The sequence below is a fragment of the Anabrus simplex genome, chromosome 3, assembly GCF_040414725.1.
Source record: "Anabrus simplex isolate iqAnaSimp1 chromosome 3, ASM4041472v1, whole genome shotgun sequence".
Taxonomy (NCBI): domain Eukaryota; kingdom Metazoa; phylum Arthropoda; class Insecta; order Orthoptera; family Tettigoniidae; genus Anabrus; species Anabrus simplex.
Window position 1 is genome coordinate 3,509,547 of NC_090267.1, and position 9,216 is coordinate 3,518,762.

Consider the following 9,216-nt stretch of genomic DNA (forward strand, 5'->3'; position numbering starts at 1 on the left):
ATAAAGTACAGTGACCAAGTCCCTACACCCCTAGCTCTGGCAGGTGTATACATTCTCTACTGCACACCTGGTTGTCATATACACAACAGTACAGTGAACAGGTCTCCACACTCCTACCCATGGCAGCTCCATATACTCCGTACTGATCACTAAAGACCACAGTATCATCTAAAATAGAGTACAGAAACCAAGTCCCTAAACCCCTAGCTCTAGCAGGTGTATACATTCTCTACTGCTCACCTGGTTATCATATACACAAGAGTATAGTGACCAAGTCTCTACACTCCTACCCATAGCAGCTCCATACACTCCGTACTGATCACTAAAGACCACAGTATCATCTAAAATAGAGTATAGTGACCAAGTATCTACACCCCTAGCTCTAACAGGTGTATACATTCTCTACTGCTCACCTGGTTGTCATATACACAAGAGTATAGTGAACAGGTCTCTACACTTCTACCCATAGCAGCTCCATACACTCCGTACTGATCACTAAAGACCACAGTATTATCTAAAATAGAGTACAGTGACCAGGTCTCTACAGTCCTAGCTCTAGCTGCACTACACAATCTGCACAGCTCACTAAAGATGTCACGGTCATCTTCACCAGAGTACAGTGACCAGGTCTCTACACCGCTAGTGCTAGCAGATCTATACATTCTGTACAGCTCATTAAAGACCTCACTCTCATCTATATTAGAGTACAGTGACCAGGTCTCTAGACCTCTAGCTCTATAGATTCTGTACTGCTCTCCTGGTTGTCACATACACAAGAGTACAGTGAACAGGTCTTTACACTCCTAGCTCTAGCAGCTCTATACAATCCGTATAGCTCACTAAAGACCTCACTGTCATCTACACTAGAGTACAGTGACCAGGTCTATACACCCCTAGTACTAGCAGCTCTATACATTGGGTACTGCTGACTAAGAACCTCACTGTCATGTACGCTGAAGTACTGTGATCAGGTCTCTACACCCCCAGTACTAGCAGCTCTATACATTGTGTACTGCTGACTAAGAACCTCACTGTCATGTACGCTGAAGTACTGTGATCAGGTCTCTACAAACCTAGCTCAAGCAGTTCTATAAATTGGGTACTGCTGACTAAGAACCTCACTGTCATGTACGCTGAAGTACTGTGATCGGGTCTCTACAAACCTAGCTCTAGCAGCTCTATACATTGCGTACTGCTCACCTCACTGTCATGTACGCTGAAGTACTGTGATCAGGTCTCTACAAACCTAGCTCAAGCAGCTCTATACATTGTGTAGTGCTGACTAAGAACCTCACTGTCATGTACGCTGAAGTACTGTGATCAGGTCTCTACAAACCTAGCTCAAGCAGCTCTATACATTGTGTACTGCTGACTAAGAACCTCACTGTCATGTACGCTCTAGTACTGTGATCAGGTCTCTACAAACCTAGCTCAAGCAGCTCTATACATCGTGTACTGCTCACCTCACTGTCATGTACACTGAAGTACTGTGATCAGGTCTCTACAAACCTAGCTCAAGCAGCTCTATACATTGTGTACTGTTCACCTCACTGTCATGTACGCTGAAGTACTGTGATCAGGTCTCTACACCCCCAGTACTAGCAGCTCTATACATTGTGTACTGCTGACTAAGAACCTCACTGTCATGTACGCTGAAGTACTGTGATCAGGTCTCTACAAACCTAGCTCAAGCAGTTCTATACATTGGGTACTGCTGACTAAGAACCTCACTGTCATGTACGCTGAAGTACTGTGATCAGATCTCTACAAACCTAGCTCAAGCAGTTCTATACATTGTGTACTGCTGACTAATAACCTCACTCTCATGTACACTGAAGTACTGTGATCAGGTCTCTACAAACCTAGCTCAAGCAGCTCTATACATTGTGTACTGCTCACCTCACTGTCATGTATGCTGAAGTACTGTGATCAGGTCTCTACACCCCCAGTACTAGCAGCTCTATACATTGTGTACTGCTGACTAAGAACCTCACTGTCATGTACACTGAAGTACTGTGATCAGGTCTCTACAAACCTAGCTCAAGCAGTTCTATACATTGGGTACTGCTGACTAAGAACCTCACTGTCATGTACGCTGAAGTACTGTGATCAGGTCTCTACAAACCTAGCTCAAGCAGTTCTATAAATTGGGTACTGCTGACTAAGAACCTCACTGTCATGTACGCTGAAGTACTGTGATCGGGTCTCTACAAACCTAGCTCTAGCAGCTCTATACATTGCGTACTGCTCACCTCACTGTCATGTACGCTGAAGTACTGTGATCAGGTCTCTACAAACCTAGCTCAAGCAGCTCTATACATTGTGTAGTGCTGACTAAGAACCTCACTGTCATGTACGCTGAAGTACTGTGATCAGGTCTCTACAAACCTAGCTCAAGCAGCTCTATACATTGTGTACTGCTGACTAAGAACCTCACTGTCATGTACGCTCTAGTACTGTGATCAGGTCTCTACAAACCTAGCTCAAGCAGCTCTATACATCGTGTACTGCTCACCTCACTGTCATGTACACTGAAGTACTGTGATCAGGTCTCTACAAACCTAGCTCAAGCAGCTCTATACATTGTGTACTGTTCACCTCACTGTCATGTACGCTGAAGTACTGTGATCAGGTCTCTACACCCCCAGTACTAGCAGCTCTATACATTGTGTACTGCTGACTAAGAACCTCACTGTCATGTACGCTGAAGTACTGTGATCAGGTCTCTACAAACCTAGCTCAAGCAGTTCTATACATTGGGTACTGCTGACTAAGAACCTCACTGTCATGTACGCTCTAGTACTGTGATCAGGTCTCTACAAACCTAGCTCAAGCAGTTCTATACATTGTGTAGTGCTGACTAAGAACCTCACTGTCATGTACGCTGAAGTACTGTGATCAGGTCTCTACAAACCTAGCTCAAGCAGTTCTATAAATTGGGTACTGCTGACTAAGAACCTCACTGTCATGTACGCTGAAGTACTGTGATCAGATCTCTACAAACCTAGCTCAAGCAGTTCTATACATTGTGTACTGCTGACTAATAACCTCACTCTCATGTACACTGAAGTACTGTGATCAGGTCTCTACAAACCTAGCTCAAGCAGCTCTATACATTGTGTACTGCTCACCTCACTGTCATGTATGCTGAAGTACTGTGATCAGGTCTCTACACCCCCAGTACTAGCAGCTCTATACATTGTGTACTGCTGACTAAGAACCTCACTGTCATGTACACTGAAGTACTGTGATCAGGTCTCTACAAACCTAGCTCAAGCAGCTCTATACATTGTGTACTGCTGACTAAGAACCTCACTGTCATGTACGCTGAAGTACTGTGATCAGGTCTCTACACCCCCAGTACTAGCAGCTCTATACATTGTGTACTGCTGACTAAGAACCTCACTGTCATGTACGCTGAAGTACTGTGATCAGGTCTCTACACAGCTAGTACTAGCAGCTCTATACATTGTGTACTGCTGACTAAGAACCTCACTGTCATGTACGCTGAAGTACTGTGATCAGGTCTCTACACCCCTAGTACTAGCAGCTCTATACTTTGTGTACTGCTGACTAAGAACCTCACTGTCATGTACGCTGAAGTACTGTGATCAGGTCTCTACACCCCTAGTACTAGCAGCTCTATACATTGTGTACAGCTCATCTCAAGGTCATTTACATTACCGTACAGTGATCAGGTCACCATACTCCTAGCTCTAGCATCTCTATATTTTCTGTACTGATCACTTCATTGTCATCAACACTATACTGAAATTCAAGTCAAGAGCTTAGGAAAAGTATCCTTCCGCATGTGAGGACGTCCCCTGTTCCCCCTTGCCGTCTCGTCCCCGTTCTCTATCTCTGCCACAACCAGCATATTATTAACACCGTGCGTCCATCTGACAAGTACAGTACTTCATTCTGAAATAGTGAAGCATCAAACGAAATCACTTCCTTTTACATAGCTGTACTTCGATTACGTACTATAGCTATTTATTCCTTTATTGACCATGTAAAACCTACAGATTACTGACGAATACCGAGGCAAGAGAAGCAAGGTTTGTTTTTATTTCATAATGCAATTTGTGTGAGGCACATGGAGACTTACAACATAAGTACCTATACGATTCCACTCTCGTGCAACGACTGTCAGTGGCAGTTTCTCACAGTTAAAACAAACTGAAAAACCCACTTGTGAGTTGGATTGCAAAATACAATGCTTCCAGGAATGTTATAAATATTGTAATCTCGTCATTCGGGAGGTGAAAACGAACTCATGGTCCTCTCATGACAACATTTCTGCAGGTTGAGGGCGGTTACGAATATAAAGTAAAGTACACATTATTATTATTATTATTATTATTATTATTATTATTATTATCATCATCATCATCATCAAATAAGCAAAGGATTCTATTCCCATACAGTGTTAAGGCCCTTCCTGTTTTATTTACGGCGAGTACTGAGCTGACATATCGATCTTACGCTGGAGACTTGGATTTTCCATGGAGTTTAAATTCCAAGCGAGCGGCGTAAACACTGTACACAGAAACGCCGATCAGCTGCATGGTCTTTTTTACATCTTCCACAGTCCACAGTGGATTCTAATCTCGTAGGCTACTGTAAACGTTTAAAACAATTTAGTTTAGATTTTCTACTTTATCTGTCTCCACTTTTGTTAGCTTTAAAGTATTTCACGGGGGACTCAAGCGTCACAGCATCACACACGTCTTGCTCACACCTGGCAGCCATTATGAATACTGAACACGCTGTTGCAGCCAGTATTGCCCACAGTTTTCTTGGATCCATCTTTAACGTGGCACATATTATGCGAACTTATCAGCAGTGGAATGAACTCGAACATACTTACTAAGTACACACTGCAATATACCGGGCGAGCGGGCCGTGCACATTGAGGCGCGCGGCTGTGAGCTTGCAACCGGGAGATAGTAGGTTCGAATCCCACTATCAGCAGCCCTGAAGATGGTTTTCCGTTGTTTCCCATTTTCACACCAGGCAAATGCTGGGGCTGTACCTTAATTAAGGCCATGGCCGCTTCCTTCCAACTCCTAGGCCTTTCCTATCCCATCGTCGCCATACCTATCTGTTACATTACCGGTGCTAACGGCCTCTTACAATTTTTCAATAGACGCTTCTGCCTTACTTGCTACGAATTTCATCAGCGGCCTTGAAAAGATTGTATTCATGACAATGAAGTTTATGCTTGTGTACACGCCCTTATGTCGTTGGCTTTTTATTACTACCACTTTGATTTTCCAATATTTTATATGAACTGTTTTAATTAGAATTTTAATAGAAGTTTTAGTCTCCGACAAGATTATAGTTTAATCATAAGACAGTTTTCCATTAGCATCTTTTTATTTTATCATTTTTCACATTTTTATTGTTCCGAATTTTAATAACAGACTAAACTTTTAACTTCCACTTTTTATTTTAGTTGTATTTTTGATGATTGTATTTAACTTCCACTTTTAATTTAGTTGTATTTTTGATTATTGTATTTAGGCTGAAGATGCCCTTAATTGAGGGCGAAACATGTCAAAAAAAAAAATATAAGTATTGAATAGGTGGAATAAATTGAAACACCTTTATTATTGTTGAACTGTTATACCTATCTGTGTCGGAGCGACGTAAAGCCCCAAGCAAAAAAAAAGATATCAATATCATATTAAATAATTATTATTTTGCTACATACACCAATGAGAACAATAACTATTCATAGCCATCTATGGATGAAATATAAGAGTTGGTAACGAACCCGAATAAGATACAACCTGTTATATATTTTCCATATTTATACAGGGCAAAAATTTTTATTCATCAAGTCAGTTCATCGGAATATCTAACCAAACTGAAGAAAGCTCCTGACTTCAGGAACAAGCAACAAACCTAGGGAACTATTTGGCGCTGCGGAAGCCTTTTCACCGACCTGAAGTCTGACTAACATCACAGGGACCGCTAAGGTCTTGAGTTGACTCTCAGTATAGAGTACAGTTTGTCAATCAATCAATCAATCAATACTGATCTGCATTTAGGGCAGTCGCCCAGGTGGCAGATTCCCTATCTGTTGCTTTCCTAGCCCTTTCCGAAATGATTTCAAAGAAATTGGAAATTTATTGAACATCTCCCTTGGTAAGTTATTCCAATCCCTAACTCCCCTTCCTATAAATGAATATTTGCCCCAGTGATGATTCCGTTTATATAGAAATTTATAGTCACTATTAGGAATATTCTCAATTAGTTCATCCAATTAGTTTTCTGTCCACGTACATTCTGGTAGTAAGTGTAGAACCCATTAGGCCTAACATTCATCCCTCTTACAAATTATGTAAATCATTCTTGCAGTAAATGACAATTGCATTTGAACCCTGTGTCCTATATATTTTGGTTACGGTACACAATCACGCTATCTCCAGTTCACTTGTAGGCACTGTCGATGCTATTAGATGTGTTCACTAGGGTACAAGGAAGGAGTAGAGGTGCGAAAATACTAGGTTTTTGTACTATTACCTGCCATACAGAGCACTGAAAAGGACACTATATAGGACTGGGGGAACACATGACGACTATGTTTACCTGGTGATGGCGGGGTGATGACGTCATACCTGACGTCACAGGGTGTAAGAGAGAGAGAGAGAGAGAGAGAGAGACAGGGAATTAATACCCGAGAACTAAGTCCGAATTTTCGCTACTGCGCATGCACCACCAATGCAATTATTTAACATGTCACCGTGGACAAGAAAAATGATCATAATGTCATAAGTATGACATCACACCACCCTCTATACCTTCATACACAGCACATGAGGTACACCGCGAGAATGTGACATCAGCCAGGTCCGCCAACCCTTCCTTGCGTTGGGAAGGAGGTGTAACACTCGCAGTCCTGATGTGCGTAATTTCATCTAAATGGCACATATTGGAACATTGAAACTAATGCATACCCATGGAGTATAACACTTGTGAATAGTTTAAGTAAAAATATTTGGGAAACGATAATATGATGTAGGCTCTTCGCCAATAAACAGGTAAGTAGTGCTGTTAAGGGTTTTGCGCCATATTGCAGAGCGGCATTCTCAATAAGGTGAGTAAGCTGCTTATTATAATCTGTGAATTTATTGCATTCTGTATCCATGCTATTGAAGCAGGCAACCGTGCCATCATCCATGACATCATGTCCTCTATTGCCACGTGGTTACGTTCGTTAAGTTGCTACTTCACGTGCGCATGTGTAGACTGAAGGAGGGAGCGGTGATTAGATGGAGCTCCAGCCGCCATTACCACGTGGTCGTGATACATGTGCCATTACTGTCAATTCAGGTTTCGAACATTGATTTAATTAATGGTTCATATATAAACATTGTGTGGTGTTGCGTGCTTAACTCCATAAAAAATGATTCATACATTCTGTGTGTATATATGTGCGATTTTCAAAATGCGATGGAACTAACCTTGTGACTGCTTTCAAATTTAAGTATGCCGGCAGTACGTGCAATGGATATCAAAATAACCTTCTATATTACTCTGCGAGTACCATTTGAAGACACTACTTCCTATTTTTGTTACTGTGTGCACTTGCAATGTAATGTAGCCTCCGTTTTACTCTTGCTGTGGGAGTAATAACATGTTTTGTGGGTGGGACAGTCGATCACTGGCAAGCATAAAGATAGTATCACTCCTCTTCGCTGCTTCACGTATTGTTTCATATCGTTTATACATGCTTTTCTGAAATCTAAACATGCACGCGCGTTCATAAATTGGGAACTGTAAATTGCTCCATAGGATCGGGCGCTCAGGCAATATCGTTAGGTTGGTACTTCACGTGCGCATGTGTAGACTTTAGGAGGGGGCGGTGATTAGATGGAGCTCCAGCCGCCATTACCACGTGGTCGTGATACATGTGACATTACTGTCAATTCAGGTTTCGAACATTGATTTAATTAATGGTTCATGTATAAACATTGTGCGGTTTTCTTCCTGTGTTTTTAATTTCCAGTATTGGAATGATTCATTGTGCTTTCTATGGCGAATTTATATCACAAGTATGCATTATGTGATGTGCAGTGCTCCTTTTCTGCTGTAACCCATGGGATGCGTAGTTTGTGTCTGTATGTACCGGTACATTTAAATGTCACATGTTGCCTCGTGACGTCATAGTTTTATCATGGCTGACCTTCCACAGGTTGACGAGATGAACTATGACGTCATAAATATGGCTACCCTGGCAAGAGAGTCGTAGCACTTGGCAAATGTTGGTATTTAATAATTACGTACAAACTGCAAAAACTCTTATTAATTTTAGCATCTAAGTTCCTTTTTTGGACATGGTAGAATTCGACCTTTAGGTTAAAAATTTTCTGAGCCCCGAATTGGAGATAGCGGGATTGTGTACCGGACCCTATATTTTAATAACCCCACTTATTACGCAGATTTTGCAGTAATTCTTTCCCTGTACTGGCAGTACAATAATATGTTCATTTCAGGAGCAGTTTAAGCACACTTGTCATTGATCAAACATATTACTTGGAAGATACACATACATTTTTCGAAAATAGCCATGTACTCTTTAGCAGGTTTGCATTATAGATTATCTTGGCTGATTACGACATAAAATAAAATTATATGCATTACCATTAAATGGTTTCGGGATGACATTTAATTTTTTTTTTTTTTTTTAACGTTCCACTAACTACTTTGACGAGTTATTTGTCGTTTTCCTTCTGTATCAAAATATGTTATGAACAATAAAATTTACCTGATTTCTTCTCAGATACCCCAAATTATTATTCCACTGTTGAAATCTAGAAGACTCCCATAATTTTTCAACAGTACTGGTGTGTGAACAGAGGGTAAAATGAATGAAATCACAGTTACTTCAAGCAAACCTGACGGGAATAACATAGTCCATGAAACAAAACTGCCCAAGCTAAAGCGGTATATCCGCTACACACATTTAAAAAAAATGTAACAACCACTTCGACACCAAACCTGAAACAGTGAACAGCCCAGCAGGCTCGAGTGCTGGCGTCACGAACTGGTGTGTCGAGCCGTTGCCTACGAGCACTGCCTGCACGATCTGCATCCGATGGCTGCTTATACTGCCTCCTCATTCCATATTCAAACGTGTAACACGACTTACAAACAATCTGCCGCTAGATCGCAGCACCAGACGTACCCAGTTATCGCGTGAATACA

General features: G+C 41.4%; 1 long non-coding RNA gene across 1 annotated transcript in view; it reads right to left on the reverse strand.

The window, feature by feature from the left end:
* LOC136866903 (uncharacterized) overlaps positions 1-8,916 on the reverse strand; it is a 61,875-nt gene extending 52,959 nt beyond the window's left edge. Inside the window, exon 1 of the long non-coding RNA XR_010859577.2 lies at positions 8,777-8,916. This is a non-coding gene — a long non-coding RNA (uncharacterized lncRNA). The remainder of the gene's footprint in view (positions 1-8,776) is intronic.
* Positions 8,917-9,216: the final 300 nt, after the last annotated feature.